The following is a 15,782-nucleotide window of genomic DNA, read 5'->3' on the forward strand; positions in this document are numbered from 1 at the left end:
GGATTTCAACATGGATGGATGGTTGGAAGGATGGATGGATGAATCATTTATATGAAACGATGGTTTTATCAGGTGGGAGCATGATGTTATTGCTATTGTTATTTTATTAGAATTTAAAGTGTGAGAATGAAACTGTGCATCCCTATACTGCAGGGAATGAAAAATCAAAAACTTCCCAGAATCCCTCGTACTTTTAGATTTTGGTTTAAATTATAACTTAGGTCTTGCCAATGAGAAACACTCGGTGAATCCTGAATTTGCAACCTTGGCCCTGTATCCTAAGTTGCGTCTCAACTTCCTGATCCCTTTATCACAGCTGAAGAGTGCATTTCTGGATTCAACATTTGTAGCAGTGGCTTCCAGACTCCTCAATTTCTTGACTGTGTTGGAGGGGGCAAGTCCTCTGGAAGGTCAATGATGAGATGCCTTGGATTCATTCCTGGAGTCTTAGATTGGAGTTTGGCCTTCCAGTCCTTCCAACGATTTTGTAAGCACCCAATTCACATTATTAAATCTCTTTCTCCTTCAGATAGCTAGAATGGATTTTTTTTTTTTTTTTTTTTTAGCTGCAGCTGAACTCTGGCTGATATGCTCTCCCCTTTTCTGATATGTTCCCTTCCAAGTTTTTCTTCCCCTCATCGATTTTTATCTGTACTCTTCAACCACTTCCCCTCTCATTTCCCAGAAATGAAGCACCTCTTATATGTCAGGGGAGAAAAACGTAGACAACATTATTGAGGAATTCCTCAACTTCCTGCCTATCCATCTAAAGTTGCTGGACCCACTACCATATCCATGATATCCTTCCTGCAAGGATAACTTGTTCACTTTTGCTCTGGATCCCATCCTTTTCATCTCCAAAAATCCCTTTCCCTATTGTGTCTTTGACTTCTCCCTGTCCTTATTCTGTTCATTCATTTTAGACACTACCAACACTTTCTCGTGGAGAAAAACCCTCAACAACTCCCAATCTTCTCTGCCCCTCTAGGTAAGGTCTCTCTCCCCACACTGCCAAGACTTCTGAGAGAATCATCTACACTATTCATCACCATTCTCTCCCCTTTTGTTCACTCCTCTGTCCAAGCAACTTAGCCTTTATTGTATTCACTCTACTGAAACTGACCTCAGTGAAGTAACCAATGGCCACAGAATAGCCTAATCCAATAGATCCTTTTCACTTTTTTCTCAGCTGATCTTCCAGGGGCATCTGCCAATGTTAACTCTGTTCCCTATGATATCGTGACAACATATTTGCTACACCCTTCTCCAGGATCATCTGGCTAGTCTTTCACAATCTCCTTTGGAGGCTCATTATTTTATACACATGTGGAATGCTCTTTTCCTCAAATTTTTATCTGTAAGCCCTGTATTATTTTTCCACTCTAAGAGTTCATACTAGGTAACTTCACCCAAGTGCATGACTTCAACTATTGACAATTCCCAAGAATTTATCTCAAACCCAAACCTCTTCCCTGACTTCCAGATTGGATGTACAATAACTTTCTATTTCATATTTCTACCTGACTCTCTCACAGACATCTCAATCTCAGCATGTCCAAACAGAACTAATCTCCAATATCCATTCTTCCTCCTAAAGTCCCTGTCCTATGAATGGACACCATAGTCCACTTATACCCTCAAACCTGAAGCCATCCTAAATTCCCTGTTCCCTTGTCCCTCACAATTAAATGGTCGTTAACAGATTTTAATCCCACCCCTAGTACTCTCTGTGATGGTTTCTCCCCTCTCCATCTCTACTGCCCTGGTCCGGCCCTCTGCAATCTCAATCTCACTCTCCATCTGTCTCTCTCTTTCTCTCTCTCACTCTCATTTGCTCTTCCTCTCACATTTCTGTTTCTCTGCCCAGTCACTACTCTCTCTGACTCCTTCACAACTGCCTCAATCCATTCTCCACACAAAAGCCAAATCTAATCTTATCGCTCCCTTCCTTAAATCCCCTAGATGTTGTCTATCCTCCCCACCCCAACACACACAGGGCACAGTTTTCAGGATAAAGTTCACATTCTTTATCCTAGACCCAAGACCCTTCATTATCCGATTTCTCTAACCTCATCTCCTTCCACAGACCATGAAGCTATGCTCTCATGCCCACGCTGCATTCACCCACTCCATGAATTTCCCTCTGTGTGGAACTCCCTTCCATGTCACCTAGGCTATGCCTTTGTCATCCTTGGTGACTCAGCTCATATCACCTCCTACAAGAAGCTTTTCCTGACCCCCTTGAGTAAAGCTGACCATCCACTGTATTGCTTTTTATACCCTGTGCTTACCTCTAATTTTACATTAAACTGTATCATATAGCAGTGTATCACAGAGATAAATATATTTATCATAGCATTTGCTAACCTGTCTGATATGCTTTTGCATACCCGTATCCTACCACAAGACCAAGTGTTCCTTTGGGACCGTTCTTGGCCATTATCTTACTTAGCAGTGAGCAAGACCTTACTTAGCAGTAAACAAACCTTACCTAGTATTGTAGCTGGTACAGAATAAGCTCCCCAATCGTATTTGATAGATGAATTAGTTTAAGTTCTGCTTGAATTTTACAGGGTAATTGTTATGGATTGAATTATGCCACCTAAAAACAGATATGTTGAAATCCTAAAACTCATTACTCCTGAATGTGACCTTATTTGGAAAGAGGGTCTTTACAGAAATGGGCTGAAATGAGTTTATCAAGGTGGGCCTAATCCAATAGGACAGGTGTCCTTATAAAAAGGGAAAATTTGGATCCAGAGACAGATATGAATTGAAAGAAGACAATGTGAAGAGACAAGGGCAAAAGATGGCCAACCACAAGCCAAGCAGGGAGGCCTGGGACAGATTCTCTCTCATAGCCCTCAGAAGAAACCAACTCTGCCAACCCCTTGATTTTGAACTTCTGCCCTCCACAACTGTGAGACAATAAATTTCCATTGTTTAAGCCACCAGGCTGTGGTACTTCATTACGGCAAGCCCCGCAAACTAATATAGTTGCGTTTCCTGTTCCTTTGTTTCTTTGAATCTCTAGCCATAAGCTCTTCTCTTTCTGAAGTCTATAAGGTTTGCTCTTCTAACATATCTTTTTGTCTCTGTCACTCTTCTTTATCTCTCTGTCTCTGTCTCTGTCTCTCTCTCTCTCTCACACACACACACACACACTTATACCATGACATCACCTATCTTGTTCTCTCAAGAACTTCTGTTCCTCCAAACGCTTATCCACAAGCTCTGCCTTGCGGGTCAGAATTAGGTCCCAAGTGAGGGCTCTCCCCTCACTGCAGTCTCATCTCTCTGAAAGAGGAAAACCAGATCAAGAATGTTATCCACAGCAATGTTTATGACAGAACAGAGCCCCCAATTGTTAGGGCCCTGAGCTCAGTTGGCCTCTTGCCCCCCCTTGATAGATGTAGAATTCCCTAGACAAGGAAAGCATCGCAGCACTGTTAACCCAACCAGGGGTCTGGACTTCCCACAGCAACATCACTTTATTTTCCTTTTATCCCCACCTGTGCTCCCCACGGTACTACCACCAAGCTTTTATGACATCAAATCACGATATTCTCTTGCTCTGAACTCCCTAAAGCCCCCCCGTTGCACTTAAAGCCAATTTCAGCTTGCTGTAGAGGGTCTCCTAGATTTACTGAACATCTGTAAAACCCTTCCAACCTCAGAATCTTTGAACATGTTCTTCCTTCTGCTTACACTGCTTTTCTCTCCCTCTCTTGGCCTGTGCCTGGCTGAGCTTACTGTCACTTCCCCAAAGGAGGCTACTCCTTATTAGCCTGCTATTAGATGCCCTCAAAGACACTTGGAGTTATCTTGCTAAGGATTTGTCCTAGTTTCTACCTATATGTTTATATTTGTGGCTATGTGATTAATGTTTTTCTTCCCCACGACACTGAAAACACCATGAGAGCTTGTCATTTGCCCATCACTGAGTCCCCAATTCCTAATGTACTGAATAGCATACAGCAGCTACTCAACAAATATTTCTTTAAATAAATGAATGAACTAAGTTCTACTCCTTGGCCCATTGCAATGAGTCCAGTTGATTTGAATGAAGGGCATCCTTACCATCATAGACCCTGTGTCATAAACTTCATCAGGTAGAGTCTTGGTGATGGCTTTGGCTTTGAGTGTATAATAACCTCATGTTACAATTTCAACTTGAAGTCATTTATCAGATTTTTATCTTGGTCGGGATCCTGGTAGGAAGTGGCTGGCACTCTTCGATGGGGCAACTGAGAGTTTAAGAAAGAGGCTGACGAAGTATTGTGGGCAACGTTAAGGGAAACCAGCAAAGAATGGAGCTAGCAACTGTGGGTATCTGTTATCATTCCAAGCTCTGGAAGGGCAAAGGGAGGCGTGGATACCAGAATCGGAAGAGAGCTGCTGTAACAGATTACCACCTGACAAGAATGGTGGTCCTCCGAGAGGGATGCAGCCAGTGCATGGAGTCACAAAATAAATCCCAACTTGACTCTCCTCCCAACTTCCAATCTCCTGCTAGTTGACTCCTTTTTTTAAAAAAAATTTTTGAAGTACTGAAGTATAATGGACACACTCCTCCTGGTTGACCTTAGGTCGGCTGAACCAAATAGAAGCCCACATCTGAGATCACTTAAACATCACTTCACTGAGAACTTCTTCGTTTTTCTATTTTTCACCAATGCCAGGCTTGTTCTCCATAATTTCCAGTTTTCACTGTAGACGGATATTTTCCCTCCCTCTTTCTCTCAAATTTCAGTTTTATGTTGATTGGGTAGTGGACCTTCCCACCGGGCACCATGGTCATGGTCGCATTTAGATGTGGTCTGTCCTCGGTAGAAAGCCCATTTTTATCATATAAGTCTTGGTTCAGGAAACCCAGTTCTGATTGTTAACACCAGCTCGCCATTTCCAGGGGCCTGATTTCTCTGTCATGTGCAAGACTAAGAGAGATGCAGATGTTATTTGGTCTTGCCTCTCCAGTCGCCTTGGCTCCTCATAAGTCTTGCAGCTTCCCAGGGCTTCCAAGCTACAAGGTTCCATTGAGAAGTAGCTATTATCCCTTCCCTAGTCATCTTTCTAGGGCCCTGAAATAAGCAAGCTGACTGGATGCTTCCATCCCAAGCATGTGGGCCAACACCATTCTTGCTCTGGGGAGCAGGTCCCCCTAGTTAATACCTTCCTACCTCCCTTCCATCTCTGGGATTCTGGAGTTAATAGCTCTGTCTCTTCATTTCTGCCTCAACTTCTGGCTCCATAGTGCCACACCCAGGCCACCTTACCTTTCTCTCACCTGACCTTAGCGCTCAGCACCCTTCGCCTCACGTGAAGCCTGCTGGCTTTGGAAAATTCTAATCCATATGGCCATAGGCTGAACATGCCCTCCCTACCCAAGTTTTAACATTTTCTCTTATGAATATCATATAAGCTCCCAGGTCTAAGAAGCTCTAAAGTATCATTGAGCAACCCATGCCACTTCTTCCCTCATTTCCGGAACCTGATCTCCATTTTCCTCTTCCTTCACATTCAGGGAGGGTGTGCCCTTCTCCTTCACGCCCTTTCCCCACCCGGTCAGCAGAGGCGGAAGGACAAGGATGCCTGACTGAACCTTGGGATCATCTGGGCTCCCAGTCCCGCAGAGGCTCAGACTGTCTGTGAGGAGCGCCCAGGGGATGGGGTGGGGGTCCCTGTTAATCACAGCTGTCCTCAAAGCCGACTAGTGGAAGATGGGTCGTCAAATCAGGAAGCCCCTCCGCCCAGGTGGAGGTCTTTGTGGCTCAGCGGAAAGCCCTTCCTCTGAACCAGGACTTCCGATGGCCCCTCCCCACCTCCACCCCGTCCCGCTGGGCTTCCCGTCCATTCACTGGGATGATTTTTTTTTTCTCCTAAATATTTTAAATATTCAAAAGAAACAGCCAAATCCAGAAATCCAAACACAATGGAAAGCAAAGGCATGAGGAAAGGTAACAAGGAATAACAGTTCTCAATCCGGAGCCCGCTCCCAGGTCTTCGGGAGCCCCGAGGGGTTAACCCTTTGCTGCTGCGGGGGGGAGGGGGTGCATTTCCAGCCTAGGGAGGGGGCGCTCTGGGGGCCTCTCGTCAGGCTATAGGGAAATGCATTCGGTTGCCTATTTTTGGCCAAACCTGCGTGAGCTCACCTCCACACCTCCCCCGCCCCCACCAAACCTTTTGTCTCGGCACCTCCCTCCCAAAGAGTCTAAGAAATTTCCCCGGTGAGACTGAACCGCAAGCCTGACTGTTCTGGGGGCCTGAAATGGATGCCTTGCGCGTGCTTCTCCCCGGCACTCGCCTTCTTCCTTACCCAGCCTCTCCCCATTAGCGAGACACGGTCACGGGCGCCTCGTGCCTCCCATCACTGTGCTGTCAATGACAGCTTTTGTTGTCGGGTAGGCACGAAGCAGTGGACAAAGGACCCCAGATGATGTCCGCCACACCCCTTCCCTCCTCCGAGAGCCCGAGTGGTGCTGCTCCCCAACGCGGAGGGACCAGGGAATCCTTTCGGAGCCCTCATTTTCTAAAGCAAATGCCAAGCCGGCCATACGGTTCCCCGAGAGCAGCTTTCCACCACTCCATTAAGATTACTTTTGTCTCTGTTTCTAAACAAAAGGGAATTTGGGTTGAGGTTCCCGAACCCCAGGAGCGCCCTGGGGGACAGGCGGACCTACCAGCAGGCAGCAGCCTAGAGATTCCCTGACAAAATCTGCCTCAAAGTCGTCTGAACCCCCTCTGCCAGAGGCAGCGCCCCACACACACCCCGGGGGTCCTGTTCGCCAGCCAGAAGCCGGTTGCCCCGGGGATTGCAGCGGACTCCGGGGCGGGGCTCAAAAGGAACCCCACACGGGATGGGAGCAAAGACGGACTCCTGGGACTGTGACTAGAAGCGCTTTGGAAAGCCGCCTTTTTCGGGCTGGGCGGACACTGGAGTTGTCATCACTTGAGTCAACTGCAAGTTGGGGGACCGGCTTGTCTGTCCAAGTCCCTCAGGTGGAGGAGTGTCTAACAAGGAGACCGGGAAAAGGACAATAAGTGTCCCAGACACCGGGAACTTGTTCTAGAAGCTCTGTTAGAGTCAAAAGCACAAAAACCTTTCACTGATTCTTTCAAAACACGTTGACTGCATCCTAGTCACTTGTCCTGGGGATGCATCAGTGATAACAGACATAGCCCTGGTCCTTAGGACTCTGACTCTGGTGTGACGACCGAACTCAACAAAGACTGAGCTTCCCCTTCTGGTTTCCAGCCCTGAGTTCAGCTCAGTTTCTACATCTGTAAAAGGACCGGGATTTTTTTTTTTTTTAATTGCCTTACGAAACAATGAGAAAAAAAAGCTGGAAGTTTATTGTTTAATTTGAATTAAAATATAACAGGACCACAAGCACCCCCAAAGAATTGAAAGCAGGGACTCCCACAGATACGACTGCACCAATGTTCACAGCAATATTATTCACCACAGCCAAAAGGTGGAGGCAACCCAAGTGTCCATCCACAGATGAATGAATAAACCAAATGTACCTAAGTACGATGAGGTATTTAGCTCTAAGAAGGAATAAAATTCTGATACATGCTACCCCATGGATGAACTCTGAAGACATCCTGCTAAGTGAAATAATCCAACAAGAAAGGACAAATATTGTATGATTCCTCTTACTGAAGTTCCTAGAATAGAATATTCATAGAAACAGAAAGTAGCATGGCAGATTACTAGGGGCTGAAGGGCTGGAGGAAATGCAGTTATTTCTTGATGGGTATGGCTTTTGTTTGGTATGAAAGTTTTGGAAACGGATGGTGGTGATGATCGCACACAACATTGTAAATGTTCTTAATGTCACTGAATTGTATGCTTAAACATGGTGAAAATGAGAAATCTTGTTATGTGTTTTTTACCACAAAAAGAATCAAATATATGTGTGACATATTTGGACTTTTGGCACAGAGCTTCTAGAACCTTTGGAGTTCCCTAAGGATGAAAAGAAAACATGTAAAAGGAATATTGTTATTCATAATAGGCCCCTTTCAGCCACCCACCCCCCCAACTTGTTAATGAGGTGACTTGGGCAAAGCCCCTAGAGCAGAGGGCTGACTGCCAGGGGAACCAGCTGTGTATTCAGAGGGTTGAAGCTTTCAGCCCCTGACCTGTCTTCTGAGGACTTTAGAGGGGCTGGAGTTTGAGTTAATCACCTATGGCCAATGATTCAATCCACCATGCCTGTGTGATGAAGTCGCCATTAAAAAATATATATTTATCCCTGGGGTTCCTGGAGCTTCCAGGTTTCTGACCACAAGGAAATGCTGGGAAGGTAGCACACCCACACCTTGCCCCGTGCATCAATTCCATCTGGCTGTTTCTACAGCATATATCCTTTTATAACCAATTATCTGGTAAGGGTACTGCTTTTCCGAGCTCTGTGAGCCATTCTAGCAAATAATCAATGCAAGGGAAGGGTTGTGGGAACTTCTGATTTTTAGCTGAAAGATCAGAAGTTCAAGGTGACAACCTGGACTTGCAGCTGCCATCTGACAGGGGCCAGGCAGTCTTGGGGAAGCTGAGCCCTTCAGCTGTGGGATCAATGCTAAACACAGGCAGTCAGTATCACAACGGAGCCAAATTGTAGGACACCCAGTTGGCATCCACAGAGTTGGAGAACTGCTTGCTGGGGAAAACCCCCCCCACATTTGGTGTAGGAAGTATTCAGCGAATAGTGAGTAAAGGAAACAAATGTTCTCCTTTCAATATTTAATTTAGGACCCCTTGAAGTCTAGTGTAGTATTGTAGAGCTCCAGGATCAGTCACTGGGCATAGCAAGGAGTAGGTGTGCAGGACCCATTTGGAGAATGGTGTTGTGCTAGGGGTCAGACCTCTGTCCCCGAATACAAGTACAGGCTCTCAGCATTAGGAGGGAGTTCATGTGGGATCAGGTCATCCTGAAGGTGATATGGCTTGATCGAGCCTCCTCCTAGGCAAACCTTCTGCCACAGGTGTTTTAAATTCAGAATAACATAGGAGCCAAGTGAGTCCCATAAATAAGAGAAGAGATCCTAGAAGGCAGAAGACATACATATACATAAAATGGGCTCTGTCTTAAGGGAGTAGCCACAGCTCAGCTCCATGACTGACATACAAGATTGTAGACTCAGTGTTGTCAGATCTTCCAACTCTGAAAAAAAAAAAAAACTACATTGTTCAGCAAAAAACCTCTTAATCTGTTGGCAACTCATTTCACTTTTAAAAAATACATTGCAGCTCAAACAAAACACCTTTGCAGTGAGACCCAGTCCATGAACAAACCATTTGCAAAGTCTGTTCTTCAAATTCTAGAGAATTTCATTTACCATCCATCTGGATGGGTATTCAGGATTTGCCTGACTGTTCCGATGACAGAGGATCCCATTGTTTAACTAAGTTTTTGATACATTCTAGTGGTTAGGAAGATAGCACCTGAAATAAAAATCTACCTCCTTGTAACCTCCTCTCTCTGTGTTCCTACAGCCACCCATGTCCCCTCACCGCCTCAGTCAAGAGAACTGCTATCCTCCAGTGCCTCAGTGTGGTCCATGCTATTTCCCTCCCTGGGGACTGAGTTCTTTGAGGACAATGGCTACATCTTACATCTATGTGAACATGTATGAACATGTATGTGCCAGATACTATTCTAAGCTCCTTACATACATGAACTCATTTGTCCCTTAAGAGAACTCTGTTTCTTAGGTCCTATTGTAATCACATTTTACATACAAGGAGATTGTGAACAAGCGAGGCTGAATAAGTTGCCCAAGGCCACACACCTAGTAAGTAGAAGAACTGGAACTAGAACACAGACAGTCTGGCTCCAAAGGCAATGTTCAGGATATCGCAAGTTCTTATGAGGATGATCACACTCATTCTGTGATTCTTTGTTGATGTGAAATAAGAGAAAACAATACCAGTTCTTTCTTCTGGAAACATAAAACAAACAGGTCTCCATAAAACCAACATTATAGATGGCCTTCACTATATGCGAAGATGTGAAAGATGAGAAAGGAGACAGGATGGCCTTTAACCATAGAGAATAAAGTTAGACACTAAGCAGAACTTCCTGGTGTTGGGCGCTTTGAGCCCCTGGAATAGAAAATATAAAGTTGTGCTTTCTTTCTTAGACAAACATATATTTTTTAAAGAAAGGATGCGGGGATGGGGGGGGCTGGGTGGCTCAGTGGGTTAAAGCCTCTGCCTTCGGCTCAGGTCATGATCCCAGAATCCTGAGATCGAGCCCCGCGTCGTCCGGGCTCTCTGCTCAGCAGGGAGCCTGCTTCCCTTCCTCTCTCTCTCTGCCTGCCTCTCTGCCTACTTGTGATCTCTCTCTCTCTGTCAAATAAATAAATAAAATCTTTAAAAAAAGAAAGAAAGAAAGAAAGAAAGGAAGAAAGGAAGGATGCGGGAGACTAATGTTTCTAGAACCATTCTTCCACCAGTAGCTGTCCAGAGGCAGAGAGAAGTGCTATTAAAAAAAAAATGTGGGTGCTGAGAAACTTATATTCTTGCAATTTCTATTCCTCATAGTTTCCCCCAGGGAGGACAGAACAGTGGTCTTCCTGGCGTATGAGCCTACTGTGGTCCTACGCCCTGATGGATCCCAAATTAAAGACAAGGGAAACAAGGAGACCAAAGATTCACAGATCAAATCCTGTGTCCAAAAACCAACTACATAGGTCAGAAATTAACTTGGATACCCAGAATTTGAATATTGTAGAATGGGAAAGGGCTCAAGAAGTAATCTCTTCTTATCCAACTTCCACACACAACAAGAATGACTTCTACGATACTCCAGACAGGTGGGCACTCACCTGTTGGGGGATACACACCAACAATAGTTCTTGGATCAGCCCTCACAATCTCAAAAACAGGTGAAATGAATCACAGATAGTTGTAGGAAAATCTTAAGGAAGCCTGAAGGCTGGGACCAAGGGAAAGGGAAATTAAAGAGGAGAAAACACTTGATATGTGATTTTCTCAGCAGAACCCTTTTCTGCATGTTCACATGAACATGAGATGATTGTGAATAAGGCCATACAGACGGAATTTTGGAAATTTCGAGTAGTCCTAATCCCATTGCTAATCTCAACTTTTGCAGCACTGAGAAAAGCTGGATATTTTTTTCTTCAGTATATTTCTCTGCCTCATTGGTGTTGGACTTGGCCTTGTGACTTGTTTTGGCCACAAGAATATTTAGGTGAAGCTAATAGCATGCCAGTTCTGAGTCAAAGTCTAACTACTATGCAAGGTTTCATTATAGTTCAGAAATCAATAACAGCATTTTTACTCTTGCTTAATAGCATTTGAGGGGCTGTTTGACACCAACATCTAGGCATCTTGGCCAAGAGGTGTCCTCTTTTAATTCCTAAAACAGGATAGAAAGTGCTAGATGAAGATGGGCATGAGGCCGTTACTGATCAGGCTTACCAGAAGAGAGAGGCTGTGTTGCTGACATCCAGGTGGCCATCAGAACCACCTAGAGACACCCCCTGAAATTGTGTCCCATGAACACAGGCTGGAATCTTAGAAGACTTGACATCTGCAGTGGTGATTCTGGTAGCCCCCAGGTCCCATGTGTACACATCAAGACCCACCACTGTGCAGTCTTTAAGGTGTTAAGAACCACATGACCATCTGCTGATCTTTTTGTTTGTTTTCCAGTATTTATGGAAGACAAGAGTCTTCTGGGGGTAATCTGGGTCCATTTTTTTTCTGGGAAGACAATCAACAATCAATCAGCACCTTTCTCCAGTGACAATCCTTGAAACAGGGTTGGCGGCAAGCCCCCTAAAAGGAGATTCACAGAAAGGAAGGGGGGGTAGATGAAGAATAGTGCCCTATACTACGCAGATGTAGGAGGAAAGATTGCTGAATGAGGGGTGACTGGCTTGTCCTGAAGGCACTAGGAAGTTTTATAATTCTCAGACTGTGGCCCATGTGGCTGCAGAATATCTTCTCCTACCTTGTCTGCCCACCTGCCCCTGTTCTTTTTTTTTTTTTTTTTAGATTTTATTTATTTATTTGACAGAGAGAGACCACAAGCAGGCAGAGAGAGAGAGAGAGGAGGAAGCAGGCTTCCTGCTGAGCAGAGAGCCCGATGCCAGGCTCGATCCCAGGACTCTGGGATCATGACCCAAGCTGAAGGCAGGGGCCCTAACCCACTGAGCCACCCAGGCGCCCCCTGCCCCCATTCTAATCTTCTTTTGCAATCAGTTTAGGCTGATTGGGAGGCTGTGAAGGATTGTAAATCGGTCTATATATTCATTGCCCCTTCCCATTGGCCTCACTGTGCAGAAAGATTATACTTCTTGCTCCATTTACTGCCAACTTAAATCACATGATTTGCTTTGGCCAATGAAGTGTGAGTTGGGGACACGACACTTTGGAGCAGAAGCTATTACTTGGCTCTGCCATATCTATTTTCCTTCTGCCATCGAGATCAGCCAGACCCACACAGAGACTATATACCTTTACCTTTGGTTCCAGAATGAAGAGAGCACAAGGCAGAACTAGGGGGGACCTCTAGTGGACCTTGATTGTTTTAAGCTACTTGAAATGTTTTGGTCACTGGTTACTGCAGCACCAGTGACTCGAGCTGACTGATGTATTTCCCCAGGGCATATTTCGGCAGCTTCTGACCTTACTGCATCTCATGAACAATCCAGTTGTATCAATGACCTCACTGTGGCACAATCATTCACAATCTTTCCAGTGGACCCCAAACTCCTCCCCATTAGAGCTCGTTTCATTTTTTTTTTTTTAAGATTTTATTTATTTACCTGACAGACAGAGGTCCCAAATAGACAGAGAGGCAGGCAGAGAGAGAGGAGGAAGCAGGCTCCCCGAGGAGCAGAGAGCCCGATGCAGGGCTCGATCTCAGGACCCTGGGATCATAACCTGAGCCAAAGCAGAGGCTTTAACCCACTGAGCCACCAAGGCGCCCCAAGCTCATTTCATTTTAACTAGGTTTTCCCAGTGCTTTGCACAAGGCATGTAGGGCTGAAGGGCAGGCTGCCTCAAAATGGGCCACACTGGTATGCAGATTATTTCTAGCTGAAAACAATAAAGGTCTAAAAGACTCAGGAAGAAACTCTGACCTCACTCCAACTGCCTAAAAAAATTTAGGCCAAGGAGCTGCTCTAAGAAGAGAGCTATCACCATAGACTGCATTATAATATGAACTAGGGATGGTAGACAGGGAAGAACCTAGCAAGGTCTGTTTGATCAAAGTCTTGTCTATGTCCCATTATTTCTGACAGGTCTAGCAACCACTTGCTTACCAAACATTTACTCCTGAAATGAGTTGAAATGTTTTGCATTCCTTCCCTTTGAGGTCCCAACCCCCCTACCCCCTTCTCCTTAGTTCAAGATGACATATATACCCCATTTTGCCTGTTTTTGGAATCTCAGGTCTGTATGGATTCCCTATATGTACAAAATTAAGTCTGATTTTCTCCTGTTCATCTGTCTTATGTCGACTTCTTAGAACAGATAGAAGAAACTTAAAAAATAAAAGAAAATTTTTTCTCCCCCTACACATAGAACATAATGAGCTCTCAAAAATCATGAATGAATCAATAAGTGCTCAAAGGATCTGAAAGCTGGGCACTGTCATCTCCACCCCAAGCAGTGAAGCCCTCTCCTGAGGCCCTTTGCACATAAATTCCCACCTTCCAGCAGACATCAGGTAATAAAATTAGCCCAAATCAAAGAGTAAGTTGCTGTGCTATCCAGAATAACAGGAAATCTGAGGAATATGGTGTGGACTGTAACAGCCTTTCTGAAAGATGGCCTCAAGTTTCCAAAGTTAAAGGCAATCAGATCCAATCATCCAGTAGCCTACAGCAGAGGAGGACCAATGAAAACTGAACCTACTTCTTAGACTTCTTTGGAGGGGATGATAGAGCTTGTCTGCCTAGCAGTTTTCAAGAGCCTCTCCAGGTCAAGCTCTTAGTCCTTATCCCTGGAACCGGGAATTGTCAATGCCCAGATCAGAAGCCCAGCCCCACTGCCTCACTCCCCCACTCCCTGTGAAATTTCAGCCCAGGCAACTGCCACTTGAAAGATAGGATCTCTTCTGTCTCTCAGGGCTGCATCCGAAATCAGCGTCTGGCTAGGCGAAGGGCAACAGGGTTCTCACACAGTCCTCCCTCCAAAAAGGAGTCCATCCCTTCCAGTGCAGGATGTTGCCAACTGGAGGGCACCAACTCGGATTTACCGAGTACGTCTTGCTTTTCATAATATTTATTTTCTCGCCTCATAATATTTTTCTCGCCCTACCCCTCTCTGTGTGTCCAACACACCACCTTATCTTGGACCCTGCGTCAGAAGCACGGCATCCCAGAAGACAGAGCCCTGGGCAAGGCCTTGCTGCCCAGTTACCAGGGGCAGCGAGTGCGTCTTCTGGGTGCTGAGCGGAACCAAACCACAATATTTACCCCGGGGGCGGACACACGTGCTCAGTGATCAACACGTGGAGGGTGGAAAGGAGCTGGTGTTTTGGTTCCATCTCCTCTTGCAGAGTTCCTGTTTGTTTTTCCACTGCTCTGTTCCAAGATCGTGTACATCGAAGGGGCTGCATGGACAGTCTGTGCTGCCCCACTCCCCTCTGCTGCCAGCACCCATGTGGATACCGGAAGTGGGGTTATGAGAGCCCCCCCAAAGATGGGTGACTTCTTTGCCCTTGGGATGGTGGTAGGGAACAAGGTGCAGGATGGAGACAAAAGACTGTCCTGTGGAGTGGATGGGGACACAGGGACTGGGCCTGGGAATGACCTGTGTGAGGCCACCGTCTGGGGGGGAGGCAGGTAAGTGGGGTGCTTGGCAGGCCCGAAGGTGGGAATGCTCAAGGGGCAACGCTAGGAGACACCCCCCCCCCGCCGCCCCCGCCCCCGTGTGCACGCTGCGGAATTCTGCCAGCACGAAGCAGAGTCACGAGCCGAGCCAGAGCAGCGGAGCGGGCAGGACATCATCAGCGTCGGGAGGGCGCGTGGGTGGATGGGGGGAAGGAGGGGTTCTCGCACCCGACTGCACCCCTCGCCTCCTCCAGCCCGCAGCTCCAGCCCGCAGCCCGACCTCCCCGCGCCCCAAATCCCCCGAAAGCACCAGAGCACCCCAGAGCACCTCTGGAGGGGGTGGGGGGAGAGTGCTTCCCGGGGAGGGGGGCGTCGAACAGCCCCGGACCCCCACTCCTCCAGTGCGCACGCCTCCCCCCCTGCCTCCTCCTCGCCGGCTCCCGCTCCCCCGGCTTCGCGGCCCGCCCCCGCGCGGGAGCTCTCTAGGCGGAGGCGGTGCGCGCAGCGGCGCGGGGGTGGTGGCGCCGGGCGGGGCGGGCGGCGCGGGGAGGGAGCGGGCGCGCGGGTGCAGGCGCGAGCCCGGGCGCGGGCGGGCTCCGGGCTCCTACGCAAGCAGCCGCGAGAGGGGATCCTGGGCGCAGGCCCCGCCCCCTCACGTGCCCGCGGCGCAGGGCCGCGTGCAGCCCGCGTGACCGGCCCGCCCAACCCGGCCGCCGCCTCCACCGCCTCCGGCGCCTTGCGGCTTCCACGCGTGGGAGGGAGGCCGCGGCGGCGGCGGCGGGGGTGGCCGGGCCTGGGGAGGCTGCGGGAAAGTCTGCGCTGTGTAGCCACCCCCCACTCCCGACCCCCACTAGCCCCTGCACACCCGGCCTCCGGACCCCCCTTCACTGCTCTGGAGTTGGGGGCTTGGTTGGGGGGCGCAGAGCTTTTTGGTGGCCTGACTTTCGAGGTCTCCCTTCCCC

The sequence above is a fragment of the Mustela nigripes genome, unplaced genomic scaffold (genome assembly GCF_022355385.1).
Source record: "Mustela nigripes isolate SB6536 unplaced genomic scaffold, MUSNIG.SB6536 HiC_scaffold_148, whole genome shotgun sequence".
NCBI classification, from domain to species: domain Eukaryota; kingdom Metazoa; phylum Chordata; class Mammalia; order Carnivora; family Mustelidae; genus Mustela; species Mustela nigripes.